We start from the raw sequence: 21,624 nt of genomic DNA on the forward strand, positions 1-21,624 counted from the left end.
CTCTAATCAATTTCTAGTGATTAAAGAGTCCAAGAACCTAGTAACAGCATCACTTAGGAAAGTCCAAGGGTTTTAGGAGCTCTGCACCAGGAATGAGGATGAAGACCAAATATGTATTTCTTATTATAAATCATGATCTCTCACCCTGAACCCCCTTAGCTCCATGTCTGAATAGACTGACTTCTATCAGTTCTCTCCTGGAGTTCGGGTTGTAATAAGTTTCCAAGAATTCCTCCCCATAAGCTGTTACTGAGGAGTTACAAGACATGTGTGTGTGTGCGTGTGCGTGTGTGTGTGTGTGTGTATGAAGCAGGAGCTGTGCATTTTCACAAGGGATACCTCGTCACTCCTTCCATCATAACACAAATGTCACTTTACTCAAGTGTTGTTTGCACTGACCTGACCTGTTGCAGTCAGCTCAGGTGGCCATAATAATACACCTTAAACAACAGACATTTATTTCTCACAGTTCCAGAGGCTGGAAGTCCAAGACCAAGGTGCTGGCTGATTGCGTGCCAGGTAAGCAATTCCTGCTGCCCTCACGAGGCAGAGACCACCGGTCGGTAACAATGGGGAGGACTCGCCCAGGCTCCAGGCTCTGGGAGCGGGGTATTCTCTCCGCCTCCCGGGATACCCAGACTCAGCAACTCCAGGTATTACTTGGTTGTTATTTGTTTGTTTGCTTGAGTCTGTGGAGCCTTCTCTTGATGATTAGATGTTCTGAATGTGCATCTTCTTTCAGGGAAATGAGATGTGGCCTTACCCTGAGATCCTGTGATAAGAAAAAGTTCTCAGAAATACAGCCTGGTATCCAGCATTCATACACAGATATGAAATAGGACAGGAAGGAAAGGGGAAGACAGAGAGTTGATACAGACCTTCATGCACATGCAGGATGGGGACGGAGGAAGAAGAAACTGCATTCTTCCATCCTAACATGGAACCATGGTGCCAGAGCCATGGACACCACAAGAGTGAGGAAAGTGTGAGAGCTCGGGCCAGGCACAAAGGCTGATGACCTAACGACACCAAAGGCAACAGCAGTGAACTGAGGTCTGAAATATTAGGAGAGGTTTGCCAGCTTGTCCGGGGTTAGAGAACTTAAGGAGATTGAATAATCTCCTTAAAATAAAGTATCTTTAAAATCATAGCAGAATAAAAGTTAAATACAAAAAAATCAAATGGTTCTTAGGAACAAACAGAAACAAGAATCTCTAAAGGGGTCTCCAGGTCTGTTTAGGTCCAGAAAGGGTCTTTGCAGCCCCAGTTCTATTCTTACTCCCATGGTCCCCCAGAACTGTCCATCCACAGGTGGTACCCAAGGCCCCGTGGATCCTGGCCGCCCAGGACCCACCCTCCACCCTCATTTCTGGTAGACAAACCCACTGCCTCGCCCAACCAGATGACCCCGCCTGATGTGTCCTGGTTCTGCCCTCTGTGTCTGTGCTGGGGCTCTTCCTGCTGTTCACTATGTCCGGGTCAGCTCTCTGGGAAGCAGGCTCTGACATGGAAGTTTCCTGGCAGGGGATGTTCTCCGAATGGCTCTCATAGGGAGTGGGGAGCAGAGGCCCTGCGAGGTGGTTGCGATAGAGCTTCAGCTGATGGGACGTGGCTGGGACCCTTCAGGAACGTTCCAAATTCATGCAGCTGAGCAGGCCTTTAACTCCCAATGGACCGATGATTGGAAGCACTGCCTCCAGACATCTGGGTGAGGCAGCTTCCTTTGGCAGAGGAGAATTCCCAGGAAGTGAGCTGTCGACACCCCCTCACTCCAGGCAGCTTGGGGAGTGAGTGCTGCCTGGAACCATGGTTCCATGTTAGGATGGAAGAACGCAGGTTCTATAGGCGGGTCTGTGCAAGGCACTACAGCATCGACCTGTCACATCTCACCCAAACCCTGTCCAGTGGACGGAGCTTCATGTCCTGTTCCCCTCTCAGCCTTTATTGTAAACCTTTAAGACATTATACCACGTGGCCACACGCATGAGGAATGAGCTCCGGGCACCACAATTTCTGTTCTGATTCTCGCCTGATTTCCTCACGGTGTTGCCTTTCTGCCTCTCTGATACCTCCATTCCTTCCAGGTTCCCATATTCTCTGGCTCCTGGCTGCCTGCCTCAAACGTGCTCTCACGTCTAAGACTTGATGACTCATTCTACTTAGCTGGTACTGCACATTGACTCTCCTTAAGACCCACAGTGAATTAATTACTGTGACTCGACAGCAAGTCTAGAACGAAGGCATTAGTAAGTGTAGACTAGGTTTCCATAGCTTAACACATGCAAGTGTACATTCTTCTGGGAATTACCAGAAGAATTACCTAACAGGAGGTAACCTAGGGACCCAGACTGATTTCACCGTAGGGTCCAACCGTCTCACTAGGTGGCTGTGTGCTTACTGTGATGGGGACAGGTCGGGCCAGTTAGAGATCTTTAAGTTCTTCTCTCTGCCTCAGCTCAGAAGTGACAGTCCTGCGCACAGTCTGGTGAACAAAATGAGCCACATGCCCCCTCCTACCTGCAAGGGGCTGGGAGATGTGGGGAAGCACGTAGATATTTAGCGAGCATCAAATGTCTGCCCACAATTAAGTCCATCTAATGTTGAATATAACTGAGTCATTCCTTCAGAACTGGAAAAGCCTTTTAAAATTCTGTCAAGTCACAAGGGTCATATCCTATTGATTGTTCTAGAAAAGCAATATAATAAAACGTGAAAATAACTGAATCAGCCGAGAACCTTGAGTAGTAGTACCGTGGGTGTCACTAACTGGCAGTGATCTTGGGACCTTCAAGGGCCACTTTAAACCTCAGTGTTTCCATGTGTGAAATGAAAAGATGAGATTAAACTTTCTCTCTGGTCTAAATGTCTGTGTAGAACCTATGGCCTTTGCATCTGAGCCATATAGAAGTACAAGGTAGCAGAGAGTCCTGGAAGACAAGATTCATCTGTTTCTTTCGACAAATATTTATTAAGTGCCCAGAACTTGTTCATACTGTGCCGGGGTTAGTGGTGAACAAGACAGAAAACGTTTTTACTTTCTGAGAGGGTGCCAGAAAAATATCTTTACTTTTTGATTAACATGGTAACCTTCTTGCTTATTAGCATGTACTTTATCACCTTGGTATGACATTTTAATTTTTGTTATGAAAAACAAACAAACAAATCGTATTCTCTAAATCGTAGTCACACATGGGCACTTTCTAGCTACTTGTATTAGTGTGCTAGGGCTGCTGAAACAAAATCCTATAGGCTGAGTGGCTTAAAGAAGAGAAATTTATTTTCTCACAGTTTTGGAGGCTAGAAGTCTGAGGTTAAGGGACCGGCAAGGTGGGTTCTTCCTGAGGGCTGAGGGAGAATCTGTTCCAGGCCTTCTCCTAGCTTCTGGGGCTTAGCTGGAATCTTTGCTGATGCTTAGTTTGTGGAGGCATCACCCCATCTCTGCCTTCACGTTCCCATGGTGTCCTCCCTGTGTGCCTGTCTCGAAATTTACCTTTTCTATGAGGGCACCAGTTGTATTGGATTAGGGCCCACTCTTCTCCAGTACGACTTCATCTGCAACAACCCTATTTCCATATAGGGTCATATCAGGAGGTGGTGGAGGTTAGAACTTCAACCTATGAATTTGGGGGACACAGTTCACCCCTAGCAGTGCTGTTGTTAAGTGATTGCAAGGATGAATTTCCCCTTCGCTTGTACTTTCTTTCCTGAAGTTCTGTTTTTCTTCCTTAAGCTATCGTGCTTTGTTTTTTTGACCACACACTTTATTGTGACGGTAAGGTAGTTTTGCTTTTTTTGCATTTTCTCTCCACGTGTTCTGGGAAAATACCTGGAGCCTTGCATTTTGTCTAGCTCCAGCGGTCTTTGTACAGCAGAAGGCAGAGTTGCCTGAAGACAGCCTCTCTGGGTTCCTTATGCAATGCTCCACCTGCAGAGGAGGTTATTTGGGACATCTAGGCTGGGAAGGAAAGAGAGGGGGTCTTTGTGGGAAGGGAGGCAGGGGCTGGACAAGGAAAGCTTTCCCAAGAGGCCCTGAGAGCGGCAGAGACTTGGCATCGCCCTGGGAGGTGGGGAACCTCTCAGCTTCCCATGTACCTGGGAGAGAAGCTGAGCACAGCCTGCTTGCAAGGGACTGCAGGGCTTGGAGAAGGGACTGCTGGATGGACAGCGTGATGGGCTGAAGATGACAGGTTACATCCCATATCTCAGCACTGTAAAATCCCCCAGATTCCTGTCGCCTCTAGGGAGAGAGAAGTAGAACAACAACTGACATTTTGATTGCTTGCTACTCTAGAAATAAGGAATTGAATTTAAGTTAATTTTAAAAATTAAAGAAATGTGAATTTTCTATACTTTCAGAATGTGTGATTATGAATTCATACAAACTCCACTGTCTAAAAATGTTCTATTTTAAGCCACCAGTGTGAATCTTGAGCTTCGCTCAATTTTCTATGTAAAGGAGGAACTTCATAACAGACTTCCATTTCTCCAGCCTCTGGAACATTTATTTACTGTGGCACTGATTCCCTGGCCTGTAACCATCTAGCACAAGAATCTTGCCCTTAGTAGGTAATCGAAAAGGGGCTTGTTCAGAGAGTGAATGATGAGTCACATTGCCCACAGGCACAAACGCTTAGCAACAAAGGGTATTTTTTAAAGTGATCTTGACCTGACAAACCTCTGGGTGAGATGGTTGAGAGCCGTGACCTGTGCAGAGGATCAGTCGGACAGAAAACCAACCAGTGATGGGTGGACGTGAACTTGAGAGACATTGGAGAGAACCAGGAAGGTTGCTCAGTGGCACAGCTCAGAGCAAATGACTCTAGTCTTTATTTATTGAGCACTTACTATGCTCAAGGCCCTCTGGGAAATTCCATACAAAATTACTTCATTGTTGTTCTACAGAATCTCACGACCTAATAAAATCAGGCAGTAAATATCCAAAGCATGAAGTCTAAGAGATGCCATGATCAGCATGGAGACAAACTATTATACAACTTCAGACTCCTGGAGATGGGGAAAGCAGTGATGGATTGGGAAGACTTCACAGAGAAAAACGACATTTGAGATGCAGGGTATGGCCTGCTGCAAACTGTATTGTCAACCATGGTGTCCTCTTTCCCCATCTCCCCAACAAAAATGATGTTAACAAAGACAAACAAACAAACATGGGAATGAAGTCACACACACACACACACACACACACACACACACACACACGTCACTGCTTAAGGACCCAGTGGCTCAGTTGGGTAAGAAGTTGGCTTTGCACCTCAGCCCTCTTCCTGCCAGCCCTCCCCCCATCCCCATTCCCATGCCCCTGCTAACCATACAAACATCTGCATCTCAGTATGGGCCCATTCATCTTCCTCCCTGCTACTTGCTGTCATCCTTTCATTCATTTAATCATTCATTCATAAGCAGTATCACACCAGTACATTCCTGGTACCACAACCAGTGTATAGAAGGGGTGAATATATTTTCTGTGAAGCTCAGGGCTTTATGCAGAATCATTTTCATCTTCTGGTGAGAGGCTGGAGTAACCAAGTATTGTTGGAATTCTTCCCATTGTGCCTTTTCCTTGAAAGATGACATTTGTACAAAGAATTAGACAAAGACATCAGAAGTGCTCATTCATATTTGGGGAGGAAAAATATTTACCAGAATAACTTCTCAATGTAGATGAGAAGATTTATTATGATTATGATTATTATTTTTAAAAAGATGGTTATGTCGTAGAGGAAGGCAAATGACGCAGTGTCAAGATAGTTAAGAATCTTGTAGTTTGGGGGAAAATGAGACAAATAACAGCTAAGGACTATGGAATCCTTACAATTTTCCAGTTACGTTGAGATTGCTCTATGCATATTTGCCTTATTTAACCCCTGCCAAGATCTCGATGACCATCTGTAGTTTTCAGATAAGAAAATCAAAGCACAGAGAAGTTAAGTAACTTGCTTAAGGTCACTGGGCCCGTAGGTGATGGCATTAGAATTCGTGTTGAAGAAAGCTATGGTGGTGGGTTTTCCCATACTTCTGGAGAAAAGAGTCTTGTCTATTGAAGGAGGCATTCTTTCATAGGCACCAATAGGTTTTGTTCAGATACGCATGCCTGAGACATGTAATTTAGCACTGGTGCAACTTCCAGCTACTAGAGGGAGTGGCAAAGAGAAATCTTACAGGAAAATTCTGCCTTCAAAGATCTTTGGCTCTAACAAGCTAGAAACCCCAAGACTAGGAAATAAACTGCTGTGCCTGGATCTCGGGAATCCCCAGAAGGAAGGACCAGACAAGTTGCCTCCTCTTCTCCGTCCGTCCAAGCAATCAGGTAGTGGGAGGCAAAGACATTTCACGTGACGCTGGCGTGGAAAGGCCCTCAGCCTTCATCTCAAGGTCCCCACACACCGGGGCATCAAGGCCAGGTTCTGGGAGCCCCGATCTGCTCTGAGGCAGTGCTCTATCTATCACCCGGCTAAGAGTGTTTTGGGGTCACCCGTTTCTCTCCTGTCTTGCTGATCGTTTCTCCCCGGCGCATGGGCATCTGGGGCAGTCTTCAGGCTGCCTCCGGACGACGCGCCCCGTGCTCCTCTTGGCGGCGTGAGGTCCGGGTGGTCCTCGGGCACCGGGTGTCCCCGCGGGCCTGCGCGGCCGAGGGCGGGGCGGGGCGCGGCGGCGGGCGCGGCGGGCGGGCGGCAGGGGGCGCTGCGCGCCGGGCGGGGGCGCTCGGGCCGAGCCTGTGCTCCCCGCGTCTTTGTGCCACTCGGCGCCGCCGCCCACTCTACCCCCGCGGGCCGTGCGCCCCGGCTGGAGGGCGGGCGGGAATAAAGGGCACCTCCGGGCGGGGCGGCGGACGCGCAGCGCGGACACCCGGCCCCGGACCGCGGACCTAGGCGCGGCGCGCGGAGCCCCGCCCGTGGCCGAGCAGGAGCGGCGGCCCCGGGGCCCCTGCCGCGCGGGACCAGGTGGGTGACGCGCGTCCCCTTTGTGTCGGCCTCGCGGGAGCCGGGCGCGGCCGAGGGGCCCGAGAGAGGTGGCCGTGCCGAGCCGGCCTCGGGCGCCGGGAGCGGGCAGGGGCGGGGGCCGGCCCGCGCCCAGGGCGCCACCCTGGCCCTGCCCCTCGGTGGCTCCAGTGCCGCGACCCCTTCGGGACCCCGCCCGCCTCCCGGTCCGCCGGGTCTGCAGCGCCGCGTCCCCGCGCTCCGGCCGGTCCCGCGGACGAGGTGGCGGCCCTGGGTTGGGGGCCGCGGGACGGACCACCGCTGTGGACGGGGTCTGGCGAGGGCGAGCCGCCGGGGCGCGGGGCGGGGGGGCGTCGGGAAGGTTCAGCCCGGCCAGAGTGGGCCGGCGCCGCGTCCTCCGCGGGGCACATCCTGGCGCCCGGTGCCCGCGGCCGCCCGCCTCGCTCCTCCAAGCCGTCCCCTCCCCAGGGGCGCGCGGAAAGTTCCCTGCGGGTCTCCCCGCCCCACCCTCCGGCGGTGGCTGCCCAGCTTCCCCGTACCGTCCTGGGCACCCAGCTCCGGGCGCTCCTGCGAGCCTGGAGGCTCAGGGTCGCGGGGAGGAAGGGGTGCCTCGTGCACCCTAATGATCTCCATAGGCAGACCTCTGGATGGGCACTCCAGAAGTTCTCTCTGCCTGCCCTCTTCCCAGTGAACAATTATAATAATAATAAAAATCTCGCTCGACAAGTATCCCATGCTGGCCTTGTGCCAGGCCTAAGGCAGGCGGGGTGAGGGAGCCCCAGGGGAGTATCCCCAGGGGGTCCTGCTGCCCTGCGGGGGGGGAGGGAGCTCTGGTCCCTGAACTAGAAACGGACCTCACATCTTGCTTTGAACTGTTGTGGGAGGAAAGCCTTTTTCTAGGAGCGGGCCTGGGGATCTGATAAGGACACATTCCAGTGAATCTGGCCTGGGGCAGCTGGCAGATAAGCTGTGCGGATAGTAAAGTGTGAGACGGAAAGTGCGGTGTGCGGACACCTGCCTGAAGAGCTGTGAGCTCTGTGCGTGCCCAGGAGGTAGAGGCAGGGGGAGGAGGGGCCCAGCTGCTGGGGAACCTGGTACTGGGTCAGAGCTTGAAGGAGGGGCAGGTTCTAGGTGACAGGAAGGGCCCCAGGCCAGAAGGAACTGCCCAGCGGAGGAAGGGGGAAGGAACACAAAGTGTGACCCTCGAACTTTCCCCCAGGCCTGCAGCCCAGGTGTTCCCTTTCCTGGTACTGAGACTCGGGACCTGGTCTTCTGCGGTCTTCTGCAGTTTTCCAGCACCTTTTTAATTTTTGCTTTTATTATTTTTTAGAGAGTGCAAAGGAATTATGCCTAGAGCGGTCAGATGAGGGTAGATGGTGAAATTCTGAATTCCAGGCCTCCTTTGGCCTTGATCCTGTGGCAGTGGGCGCCATTGATGCTTTTGAAGAGTGAGCTGGGCCCTGGTTTAGAGTGGTGAAGGCGCCGTTGAAGGATGGGGACCACACCTTACTGTCCAGTGTGGGGTGTGTCGCCTTTAATCCCCAGCGTGGGCTTCCACCTGTGCCCCTTATCAAAGGTCAGGCATGGATTCAGGAGAAAACAAGGTGCAAATGACCTAATTTTAATGGGAGGGGCCTTTTCCAGATCCAGCACCACTGGGGTTTGGGAGGTTGTTTAAAGAAGCTCTGATTCAAGTGTCAGGACGCTTGGAAGAGGAACTGGAAGGGAGAACTCAAGGGCTGGGGGCAGAGCTGCAGCCGGCAGGTGATGGTATGGGCGCCCACGGGCCATGAAGATGGCGGTACTGAAACCTGCAAGAGCACTTTCCAATCCCTGTGTTTTAGAAGCGTGTTCCAGTGCCCTTACTTTGATCGCGTGTAATCCCTGCATCCAGGTCTTCACCTGAGTTCAGGGCTTGGCTTGTGGGCTCGATGTGGTTTGGGACTTGGAAGGGACTGCCCACACTTCAGTTGAAGCTGCTGGCATTTAGCGGGTGAACGTGCCGCTAGGCCAGACGGCGGCAGGGCCAGACGCCGGGAGCCACGTTGCCTGTTTTTTCCACTGTGGTTCATAATTTGTCCCCACTGCCTTCTTTTGTGCACATTTCTCCTCCTTCTTGAGAGCCTTTCTCTCTGGTGTAGAGACAGGGGAAGTCTGTCCCCGCAGACTGAACATCACAGAGCTCGCTGGTCAGCACAGATCACCAGGCCAGCTGGCCCACTGTGACTGAGGACACTGTGGGCTGGAGGGGGGAGGTCAGGGGCCCCAGCGACACAGAGGGCCATGGCTGGCCTGGGCCTGGCATCAGCTCTCCCGACGGTCTGCTGTCCTTTCTCCTGTTCCACCCTAGAACTGGGAGGATGGAGACGTGTCAGCTGCCCTGGGGTCTGGTGGTCTGGAGCCCGTCAGACTCTTCCAGGGCATCTGGCCAATAAGGACCTCCCCTGGATCCCGCGGGTGTGGAAGATCAGAGGCAGCCATGAGGCTGTGAGTAGAATGGAATGCTTCTACGGAAGATGGACCCTCTCCGTATTCCCTTGGGTAGTTTCCTACCTTGGAGACCCGAGAACTAAGTTGAAGGTTCTTTCCTTTAAGACTGGAAAAGTCATGTGAGGCAATCGTTTCTGGAACCGGCCTCCTCTCTCCTTTGTTTCTGTATTACTGACACACATGAATACCTTTTCTTAATTAGATGAAGAAATTAAATGGAAGCAACTGTTCACATACCTGCTGGGGATTCGGGCTGAAAGGCAGAGCTTGTACAACTTTCTGACCCAGCTCTGTGACCTTGAGCAAGTGTCTTAACCTCCCTGTGTGGCCCCAGTTCCTTCAACTGTGAAACTAAGGTGTTGGTCTAAATGATTTCCAAGATCCAGATATAAAAATGTGCTGCTTTAAAGGTCTTTTCCAGGAGCATCAATATTGCCAATGCAACCATTTTTAAAGAATTTTGCAAGAAAAAACATTATATATATATTTTTGCTTTCAGAACAATGGCTTTTCTCAAAGATGATAATTTGAGAGATGGGCTTTGAAGAGGGTGGCTCCTTGGTGATGAGAGTCTGCATCTTCCTTCTTTCCTGGAATCTAAAGCCTGAATCGGATTGTGTTTCCTGAATGGCCTATAGATAGACGCAGAGTAGGGCTTTCACCAGGAAGCAAGTAGACAAGCTGGATGCAGTGTTACAGAGGAAAAATAAGCTCCTGGGTAGCATGAAGAAGCATGTCAACCAACATGTTATAGTCTCCTGGAGTTTGGCTCTGGAGAGCCAGGGAACAGTAGGTGTTCATTTAGCGTTTTCCATCACCAGGTGCTGATAGGAAGTGCTCTGTGTGCTCGGACCCAGTTCTCACTTGGCCCGTAGGACAGGCATCTCTACTGTCCCCAACCTACCGAGGTGAGAGGGACAAGGAGAAGGTGTGGTGTCCGAGGCCAGGTACGTGGTACATGTTGAAGCTGGCACGGAACTCAGAGTCCTGTGGAAAAGGATATCTTCCGTGACCTTGAGGCGGCTACGGTCTGGGGGGCGGAAGGTAGCCAGTCACAGATTGTTCTAGCGCTGGGGTCGGTGTGCACCGTGCAGTGGGGCGTGGTGAGCAGTCTGCCCGCTGGAGCCATTGATGCTGGCTAGGACCTGAAAGATGAGTCCCGGTTAACCAGGCGAATGAGAAGGTCAGGGTCAAATTCTGGGGCTGGGAACAGCAAGAAACTGCCCGGGGTGGGAAGGGAACTTCGGGCCGGCCCAGTGGGGCTGAGCCCCTGTCCTGCTGGAGGGTGGCCCGGCTATCTCTGAACCCTGTTCAAACCAAGCTCCTGGGTGCAACGCCGCTGCTTTCACTTCTGGAATCTTCTGGACCATCCCAGCAGTGCGGGGGACTTTCGTTCTTTGGTGTTGGAGCCTCTGTCCTAGAAGTCTCCCCTCCTTTTCCCTTCCCGCCCCCAGTTTCCTTGGTAGGGGACAGAGGCTTCAGGGAAGATGAGAGGAAGCCCAGCAGCAGCCGTGGTGGTTTTTACAGCCCAGCGTCACCACGCCCTGTCTGCGGGGTCACCTGAGCAAGGCTGCTGTGATTCCCCAGGTGGTGGCAGCCGGGCCTGCAGTGGGGACGCTCCGAGCTGGAAGTGAGCCCCAGCGAAGGACGGCAGTGAGACGGGGGTCACCCCTGCTCCTGCCGGCTCCACCCTGCAGGCAAGAACCCGGGCGGAGCCGGTGGGGCAGGGGATTCCAGACCGGGAAGATGGAACCCTATGATATGGTTGACCTGGGACATGTTTTGGCCTCCAAAGGGTCAGTTTTCAAACAGTCCTTTGAAACAGGGCATGTTTGATGTTGAGGTGGCAGCGTTTAAAGGTGGTTTGGAGGGAGGTGGGCTGTGCAGGCTGCATCGAAGGAGAACAGAATGCCTTTCGGACTTCCACTGACCCGCTAGCCGCGCAGGTAGCCAGGGAGCCGTTCCTTGACAGTCTGTCTCTGCATCTGGGACGTGGTACCTGGCCAGCGGCAGGTGGTGTGTGCATCCCCTCCCTGCTTGTCCTCTGTAGCTGGCAGGTCTGCAGGCGCTCCCATGTTCCAGAACAGCCCCGCTGGCCACCCCTTGCTGCCCCCTCTGCGGGGAAGCTTGCCCACACACCCTACAGGAAGGGCAGCCTCCTGGGCAGAGAGGCTGCTTTCTCCCCCGGCTCATGGGTGGAAAGTGCGCAGACCTCTGCATTAGGGGCCTCTTTGACCTCAAGGTAGAACAATCTCTTCAGTAGGTGTTCTGAGGCCAGAATCATTCAGATACTGTTTCACTTTCCCAGGACGATTTTTGTGGTTCCCAGTGGTGTCCGCCTCCAGGCTCACCACTGACCTCTTGTCACTTTCCTGCTGAGACACCGTTGTTTGTTAAGTCACGCATGTGCCCCTGGATCGAGCTTCCGAGATTCTTCCCACTTGGTTCCAGCCCGTCTTTCCAGGCTGATCTGTCCGCAGCTTCCACACGTAGGCCCTGGAACATTCTCCCACCACCTCCACGTGCCAAATTCCTAATGATCCTTCCAGGCTTCACACACATGTTGCCTTTTTCTTAAAGCTGTGGGATCATCGACGTGGGGGCCGTGGAGGCCAACTCCACCAGCACTGGCATCTTGCAGATGAGAAAATGCAGGCGCGGAGCAGAGAGGACGGAATGGCAGACCTGGGGCTCCAGCCAGGCCCCTGTCCTTCCAGGCCCCAGCCTCCTCTTTCTCCCGTGAGCTGGGAGCCTCTTCTCTACCAGGTGTTTCCACAGCAACATTTTTTCAGAACCTGTAATTGCACTTAAACCTCTCTAATCTAATTTTGCTGTAACTTTATCATTTCTTTTTTTTTTTTTTTTTTTTTTTTGAACTCTACTTTTTAATGGTTGGCTTTGTTCATCACTGAATTTTTGTCTTGTCTTTTGTTTTTCCCTCCTATCATTTCTTTTACTAAATTATAAGCTCTACGAGGGTAGGAACTTCTTCATGTTTGCATTCCCTCAGTGCCTATCGTGCTCTCTCTAAATGAATTTTTGCTCTGTGATTGAATCCAAGATAGAGAAACCCGGTTCAAAAGGGGACCTGAGGCAGGTTATCGACAAGGAGATGGGATCAGGGTTCACATTCTGTTCTCCAGCAAGATCTGAGCAAATCGAGAGATGCTTTCTCTTTGGGGAGGTCAGGCCACAGAGCAGGACACTGCAGGATGCGTTCATGAGGATGTCGGGGACCCGGGGCTGAGGATGAGGCTCATCAGCCTCACGAGTCTGGATCTTTCTAACGGGAGACAGAGGTGCTCTAGGTAAAGAGTTGCTCAGGGTTCCTGGAGGGTTTGCCAGGTGAACGTGGTGGGGACCCTCGAGTCACATGGAAGAACGGAGCTGTTAGAGGTTCTGTACCTACAGGGCATGTAAGATAATCCGTAGTGGTGGGCGTGTTCTCTGTCCCCGAGGAGTCTATTTTTTGAGTGCCTTCCCCTCTGCTTTGGTGCATGAGGCCAGTTTGCATTCTAGAGCATCTTGTAGGCTGTGTGTTCCCAGAGCAGCTTTGCTCTGGGAAGTGGCAAGGCTTGCAGACACCCTGGGGGGCTGGCTGTTGGTTATGACATTAAGAACATAAAGAAACAAACAGTCCCATAAATTGATTTTTCCTGACACCCTGATTGCCACACGGTACTTCTTGGTACCACATGCATGGCTCATAGCAGTCCTAGGACAATGGAATACAAAGAGCTTCCCGAAGGCTTTCAGAGCTGGCGCCTCGGGATCCGAATTTGTTGGTGAAAACTGTATATTTCTTCCTAATCGCTTGGCAGGGGTGAGGCGGCGCCAGTGCTGTTGTGGACCAGACAGAGCTGGCTGTCCCTGCTGGGATCACAGTTGCTTCTTCTTCTTTATGTCTTGATGAAGCATTAGCCTGAGATAGTGGGAGGTAGAGCGGCGGGTGGGCTGGATGTATGAGAAGAAGAAAAACGGGATCTTTAGTCCCTCAACTCGTGGGACCCTAAGAAATTGCCTCTGCTTCCGTGTTTATTCTCCCCGCTTCTCCCAGTCTCGCTCATTGAGACCTTCCTAACTTCCCTCTTGTCCTCAGGCAGACGTATGATGCTATAGACCCAGGCTTTGTGTGCCCCCCCAAATTCGTATGTTGAAACCTGACCCTCAGTGGGATGTTGCTAGGAGATGGGGAGTTTGCAAGGTGATAGGTTTAGATGAGGTCATGAGGGTGGGGCCCTCATGAACGGGATTAGTGCCCTTGTATTGATAAAATAGACCCCAGAGAGCTCCCTCGCCCCTTCTCTGTGGCAGGACGTGGTGAAGACCGCTGTCTGTGAACTAGAAATGGGTCTCACCAGACCCCAGATCTGCTGGCACCTCGTTCTTGGACTCCCAGCCTCCAGAACTGTGAGGAATAGATGTTTGTTGTTTAGAAGCCACCCAGTCTGTGGAATTTTTGTTAGGGAAGTCTGGATGGACTAAGATAGGCAAACTGGCTCGTCACCAGTCATATTGGGGGTGGACCCGCTCTGCTGATCATCTTCAGAGACCCTGATAAGGTCATGTTCCCAGACGCTGGGACCTAGGAGTTCAGCATGTCTTTTGGGGACACAGTTCAGCCCATAACACACATCTCCCAGTGCCACGCAGTACATGTGCGTATGTCCTTGTGTGTTACTGAATGTCTGGCCAGCAACACGACACTCCCTGTGTCCTCGGTGACAAGGCACGGAAGGGGCTGGTGGCTGGCCTTGGTTCAGCTGCTCTGGCAACCCAGGGTCTCCTGTGTCTGCACCGTCTTGCCCTGGACCCCGGGGCCAGGTGGCTCTCCAGGCTGCACTCACATCCGTGTTTAGATAGCCGGAGAGGTGGGGCAGTTGGTGTCAGATCCATTTGTCTTTCTTTATCATGGAAACTACCCTTTCCAAAAGCACCATGGCTGCCTCTGTTTCTGTCTCATTGCGCTGGGCTGGACGGCAACTCCGGGGAGTAAGAGAAGCTGGGAACGTGAGAGACCACGGGAGCAGGGAGAGCGTCCCCGAGTGGATGGGACAGGACAGAGCTTCCGGTGTGGTGCGTGGCTAGACTGTGATTTAGTACAATGTCTTTGCTGCTCTCACTTGATCTTCTCTGAAAGGCAAGAATCCATATGGGATGAGGTCCAGACCACTGTGCACGTGGCTTAAATGTTCTTAGTGTCTCCCCAGTGTAGTGCAAGCACACCTGAATCTCCCGTGGATATTTGTGGTTTGGGGTGCAATGAGGGTCAGGAAATCAGTCCAGTCTTGTTCATTTCTGTATCCCTCTAACACCTGGCACACGGTGCCTGGGACACGGTAGGTGCCCAGTACATATTTGTTGAACTTAGTAGGCGTCTTTTTCCTTCAAAGACGTTCGAGTCCAGAAACAATATCGTCATTCCTTCTTTCTTTTTGTTCATTCATTCACTTGGCAACATGGTTTTGGTCCTGGGGGTTGAAAGGCAGGTTAAGGAATAGACAGTGAGGGTGAGCCATGGGCGGGGTTGGGGGGGACGGACTGGTGAGGCGTTTCTAGAACAAGATAGGGTGTGCTGTTCAGTAATCAACAGGACAGACAGGTATCAATCTCGTAAACTTTTGTAATTTTATAAAATCCAGTTTCACTAAAAACAACCACTTGGGACACATAGGAATTTCCATGTAGCAACACCGCTCACTCTCCATTTCTCCTATTTGTGAAATAGCTCCAACGTAAGGTGCATGCTTTTTAATATGCTCAATAAATATTTATTGAGCCCTCACGCTAAGCCAGGTCCTGGGCTGTGGAATGTGCAAACGTGAATAAGTCTCTGAAGGAAATGTTTTCAGTTTGTCCTTCAATGAATGTACCCTTCCTATAGCAGAGTGGCCGGGAACAGTTCTTATCTGTTAATACTTTAATCACTCCTAGGATTCTTTTCCTTTGGCCTGAAGCCATGCTTCCTTGATAGTGACCTTGTTTTCTCCCTGTCCCCAGCCACATGCAGCTGGTCCAGCCTTTGTCCAGGAGGACCAGCTCGACTGCCCGCGGGGGCCGCTGGTTGGAGGCCTTGGGCTGTGTCCTGGGGCCTGACAGATAAGGCCTCTCTTTGGGGACCTCTTCCTGGTACAGCAGGAGCAAACCAAAGGCGGGCAGGCAGCGGGGAGTGCGGGTGGAGGCCCGGGCTGTCCAGGCAGCAGCCACTGGCCCCGTGGGGCTGCTGAGCCCTTGAACTGTGGCCAGTCCCACGTGAACTGTGCCCTGAGTGTAGAAAGCATCTGGCTTCCAAGATCTAGTGTGAAAAACAGAATGCAAGATGTCTCATTAATAACGTTGAAGTTGATTACATGTTGAAATGATTTTAGTTTGGCTGTATTGAGTTAAATATATTACTAAAATGAATTTCCTTTGCTTATTTTTACATTTTTTTTTTTTTTTTTTTTTTAATGTGGATACCAGAACATCTAAAATTACCGATGCGGCTCTCCTGATATTTCCTTGGACTGATGGTCCGAAGGGACTTGGAGGGGTGAGTTTCTTTTTCAGCTGACAGACCTTGTGACCAGCCTAGCCCTGCCCCCTTCTAGAACCTGGCCACCCGGGGACTTGGCACTGGTGGGCCGGCCAGGAGCAGGTCTGGGCCTGGCTTGTGTCGAGTTTACTGTCACTGGACGGTTCTCTCTTGAGTTTAGTCCTGGATGCTTGAGATTCCTGCCCAGCTTGGCCCATCCTCTTCAGCCTTCGCTATTCAGATTCAAGCGTTCCACTGAGTCCATTCAGTACCAATTCAGATGCAAGTCCGTGGACTTTTATGTTTAATGTGTAAAAGGAGGGGCTCGCCTTAGATGAACATTTTTCTTTACAAAGCTCCTTGATCATTGAAATCTTCCTTGACTGTCAACTTCCGGCCTCGGGTTAATAGCCGCAAGCCCTCCTGGTTTTCTCTCCCGAGTCCCCCGTGGCTCACAGTGTCCACCTGGCTTGCCCTGGGACATCGGCTTCTGGCTACCCGCTGTCGAGGGTCAGGTCAAGTGCATCCAGCAGTCCTCCACCACTAGATGCCCAATGGAGACTGGTTGAGAGAATCCTCTCCCACACATGTCCCCTCTTGGTGAATCTTGCCACCCGTGCCTGGCCTGAGTCCACACATCTCGCCTAAGATGTTCTAGAGTGTTTTCTCCAGCTGGTCAGCCGCCCACCCAGGCATCCTTCTCTAGCTGACCTCCGGAAAGCTGTTGTCCTCATTCCCGGCAACGGTGCCTGCCTTGTTTGCATCCCCGCTTTCAGAGCTGCCAGCTTTTTTTCCCTGCATCTTTGAGATGTGTTTCTTTCGCCTGCCCTTTCCATTCTCTGGCCTGCCGTCCTTGGCTGGCTGTATTCCCTGCCGTCACTGGACACACTGCCATGGTCCAGGGCGTCCCAGGATACCTCTGCCTCCACACTCCACATCACCTGCTTTTCTCGGCATCCCAGGCTCACCTCCGCTTTCCTGACTCGGCACTCTGCCTTCTCCTGTGGCCATCCTGGCTCACCAGCTGCTTCTCTTCCTGCCGGTTCCCGGGAGCTCTGCGCGGCCCCTTTGGCCCTCATCCTGTCCCTGAACTGCCCTGGCATTTTGTGGATGACACGGAGTTGAGTCAGCGTCCTTTTACTGCCGATCACAGCAGGCACGGTGCCTAGGGCCTGCGAGCTTTGCAAAATTGAGTATTTTAAAATCCTGGAAACAAGTATTAGCTCCAAAGTATTAAAAAAAAAAAACAAGAAAAGAAAAGAAGCCCAAAACCTGAAAAGCCAAAATTGATGGTAATACCCGTGTCGTGTTATGTCAATAAAATATAACTGTCATTTAGTCAGCTGAGAGTTAAGACACAGTCATATAGAAAATCATATTTAACCTGAAATGAGGGTACTCTTTAGTGTTTGGCATGATTCATGGTGGGGCCTCTGGGAGTAAAACATCCCTGAGGTAAGCACTGCTCTCCATGCTTCTGCCTTCTGAGATTCAGGCTTCCCCATTTATTTGTCACACTCTCCTCGCTAAATGGCAGGCCAGGCCTATCACTCATTTTTGAATTCCCAGCACAGGGCCTTTTACACCCAGCTTCAGTGTGCTAAACTTTTATCGCGATTCAGTACGTTAAAAACATAAATAAATAAGGGACATTAAGATGCTGCCTGAAGGTTTAAAAGTTTTCTCTTTTTTCTGAAACATTACCATATGGTAGTTTTTAAAACCACTGACATTTATAAACTGACCCCACGTGACAAAAACCCTTAGATGAACTGCTAATCAAAATAATCATCTAGAAGCTGCAAATATAGTTTGTATCATTTTAGCTTAAATTGTATGTGGATCTTTCCTTCCATGGACCCTATGTACTTTATACCACACTGCTTATCTAGAAACCGGTCTAGTTACAGTGTAACTACCATTATGTGATAATAAATACCTTGGGTCGTAAGATAAAAAATTTCTGGGTTAAAATTTTTTTTAATTGAAAAACAATCCGAAGATAAGTTAAGCTACAGGGAACATTTGCTAATATGATGAAGTGGGCTCTGCTGCAGAGCAGGGAGCGTTTAAATATAAATCATGTTGCCTCAGCAGGAAGAATGAATTTCTAGGTCTAATCTGGGGGAAGGGATGACTGAAGGATAAATGCATGATTTTTATTTGTAACCGCATGATTACTTCAGACAGTTGCACTTTGGAGAATTATGCTCAAGGGAATGATACTAAATCTGGAGAAAAAGAAGTGCTTTAGGCCCAAATGCTCTTCATTTGTTTCTTTGTGTGTTTTTAATAATAGCCCCAAATGGCAAACATCTACATATGGATAAGCGAATATCCCGCTCTTATTTGGTAAGATTTTTAGAGATTATGGTCATGGGAAAATGTTTAAAATATATCATTAAGTGAAAAAAATTATGAGACTGAATTGTATGCATGATATGTGTACAAAGATGGAAAATATACTACAGAAAGGGAATCCTAACTCACAAGGATTGTGACATTTTTTTCTATTTTTGATTTTTTAAATTGTGGTTCTTTTTAATTTTATAGTGGAATTATTTCAGTTTAAAAATGTTTAATTATAAATTCTGCACTCCCCCCCCCCCCCCGAATTTTATTATTTCATATACAACAAATATATTTCAGCAAATAACCCTGTGTCTCAAGTGGACGTTCTGCTTCCAGGGCTTGAAGAGAAATGAGTGTAAACTAGTAGACACCCCTCCTGTTAGTTAAACAAGATAAAGCAATACAAACACTGACATTTTTCCCGAAAGGGGGCTCTTCCAGGCTTGCTTATAGCTAATGCCCCTGCATCCCAGCAGTGACACTTAATGTCAGAACCATGACACTCGGCCTGTGAAGTCCGGGCACCTCCTAGTCCTGTGGTTATGGTCACTGCCTGAGCTGAACAGAGCAGGACCACAGGCCCGGTGGCTCAGAATCCTCCTCCAGACTCCACACCCCATCGGTCACTTCCGCAAAGACCTTTAACCTCTCTGTAAATGGTCCCATTTTATCCACCTAAAAAGTGAGACTAGTACTAGGGCTACTTCTTTTTCGGGGCTCCTCTGAGGATTTCATAAATCGCCAGTGAGAAAACCTGAAGAAAAGCCTTTAAGCTCTATCCAAAAGGCAGAGTCACAAATAAGTCTTCAGAGTTCCACAGGGACGGAGGCAGCCAGGTATGAGATGTGAGGAAGTGGTGAGGGGTCTGGGAACTCGGACAAATACTGCCTCTAAATGAACTCAAATTCCATCTGGGAAGCACGTCCCGGTTGGATACAATACCGCCCTTCTGGTCCACAAAAATGGCAAGTATTAGACCCATCAAGGCTGTTATTTTCTCTAGCTTTTCAGCTGTTTCTGTTGACAACAGTCTCAATGAAATAATGCCACATTTCTTCCTTTCCTTATTTTTCTCTTTTGATTGTTGTTTTGCTTTAAATTTTCAGTGAAAATGCCCCAAACCACTGCCTTGCTGGTAGACACAGCAGATACAGGCTATGGGCTGAGGTTAGTCCTACATGCATTTCTTATTGAAAGCTCACACTCCTTATGTTTTATGTACCATCTTAACCATCACAATTTTAGCCTAGCTAGATGTTTATCAATTTTATTGATCTTTCAAAGAATCAGCTCTTGGTTTTGTTGCTTTTCTCTGTTTTGTTCTGTTTATGATTTCATTGATTTTTGCTCCAGTTTTTATGTCTTTTCTTCTGCTTGTTTTAGGCCTAAGTTGCTCTCTTTACTCTAGTTTTCTAAAGAGGAAGCTTTGATTATTGGTTTTAGATCTTTCTTCTTCTGGCGTATAGGCATTTAATGCTATAAATTTCCCTGTCGGCACTGTGTTTGCTACATTCTGCTCATCTTGATAAGTTATATTTTAATTTTCATTCAGTTCAAAATATTGTTAGTTTCTCTTGAGACTTCTTCTTTGGTCCATGTGTTATTTAGATGTGTGCTGTTTAATCTCCAGATACTTGGGGATTTTCCAGCTATCTTTCTGTTATTGACTCCCAATTTAATTCCATTGTGATGTGAAAGCATACTCGGTATGATTTTTGTTGTTTTTGTTAATTTGTTAAAATGTGTTTTATGGCCTAAAGTGCTCCATATGAACTAGAAGAATGTGTATTCTGCTGTTGTTGGATGGAATATTCTATGTGTCAAATAAATCAAGTTGATTGTTTAGTGCTGTTCAGGTCAGCTGTGTACTAACTGCATTTCTTGCTGAATCTGTCCATTGCTGAAAGGAGTGGGGAAGCCTCTTAACCATAATAGTGGGTTTGTCTATTTCTCCTTGCAGGTCTGTCAGTTTTTGCGTCTGTATGTTCCCACTATGTTGTTAGGTACATACACGTTTAGTATTTTTATGTCTTCTTGGAGAATTGACTCCTTTATTGTTACGTAGTGTCCTTCTTTATCCCTGATGATTTTCCTTGGTCTGAAGTCTGCTTTGTTTGAAATTAACATAGCTACTCCAGCTTTCTTTTCTTTATCATTAACATGTTATGTCTTTTTCCATTCCTTTATTTTCAACCGGAGTCTTTTTATTTAAAATGGGTTTCTTTAGACAACATTTAGTTGAGTCTTGCTATTTTATCCACTCTGAAAATCTCTGACTTTTAACTGGTACAGTTAGACCGTTCACACTTAAAGTGATTATTGATATAGTTGGATTAATACCTACCATAGTTGAAATTGTTTTCTATTCATGACATCTGTTCTTTGTTTTTTTCTCCCCCTTTTTCTGACTTCTCTGGTTTTGAGTATTTTATATCATTCTATTTTATCTCCTCTATTGGCATATCAGTTATACTTATTTTTAACCTTTTTCAGTGGTTGTCCTAGAGTTTGCTATATATATATATATATATATATATATATAGCATATATATATGTATGTATTCAATATACATATTTTACTAAACTAAAAGTCCACTTTCAGATAACACTATACCACTTGCTATGTAGGAAAGGTGCCTTATAGCAAGTATTCCTGATTCTTCTCTCCCTGCCCTTATGACTTCACTGTCATTCTTTTCCCTTGTCCATATTCTGTAGTCACCCAATGCACTGTTGCTATTCCTGCTTTAAATAATTTTCTTTTAGATCAATTAAGAAAATTAAAAAATGAAACATTATATTTTACCTTCATTTATTTTCTCTCTAACTCTTTCCCTGTGTTTATGTTGATCTGTGTTTCTGACTTATTTTCTTTCTCTCTAAAGAACTTTACATTTTTTTTGTGGTAGATTCCCTCAGTTTTTGCTTGTCTGAAGAAGTATTTATTTTTCCTTCACTTTTGAGGGATAGTTTTCCTGGAAATAGAATTTTAGTTTGGTAGTGGCTTTCTTTCAACATTTTAAATAGTTCACTCCACTTTCTTGCTTGTATGGCTTCTGTAGAGAAGTCAGATCTACTTTCTTATACCTGCTCCTCTATAGGTACAGTGTTTTTTCTCCTTCATTTCTGGTTTCTTTCAAGATTTTCATTTGGTATTTGATTTGTGCAACTGAGTATGGTATGCCTAGGAGTACATATTTCAGTATTTCTCCTATTTGATGTTCTCTGAGCTTCCTGAATCTGTGGTTTTGTGTCTGTAATTGATTTTGGAAAATTCTCGGCCATGCTTGCTTCAAATATTTTCCTCTTTTT

The 21,624-nt window shown here is 48.7% G+C and overlaps 1 protein-coding gene across 5 annotated transcripts in view; it reads left to right on the plus strand.

Annotated features, from left to right (window-relative positions):
• The first annotated feature begins 6,747 nt into the window (after positions 1-6,747).
• The window catches only part of RNF144A (ring finger protein 144A), a 114,248-nt gene continuing 99,371 nt past the window's right edge, over positions 6,748-21,624 (plus strand). For 4 of the 5 annotated variants that reach the window (XM_068564046.1, XM_068564049.1, XM_068564050.1 and 1 more), the window contains exon 1: positions 6,748-6,959. The gene's annotated coding sequence lies outside the window, so the exon portion shown is untranslated. Of the gene's footprint in view, positions 6,960-15,908; positions 15,979-21,624 lie in introns of all 5 variants that reach the window. The other variant, XM_068564047.1, reaches the window with a different exon arrangement.

Source organism: Eschrichtius robustus, chromosome 15 (genome assembly GCF_028021215.1).
Source record: "Eschrichtius robustus isolate mEscRob2 chromosome 15, mEscRob2.pri, whole genome shotgun sequence".
Lineage (NCBI taxonomy): Eukaryota > Metazoa > Chordata > Mammalia > Artiodactyla > Eschrichtiidae > Eschrichtius > Eschrichtius robustus.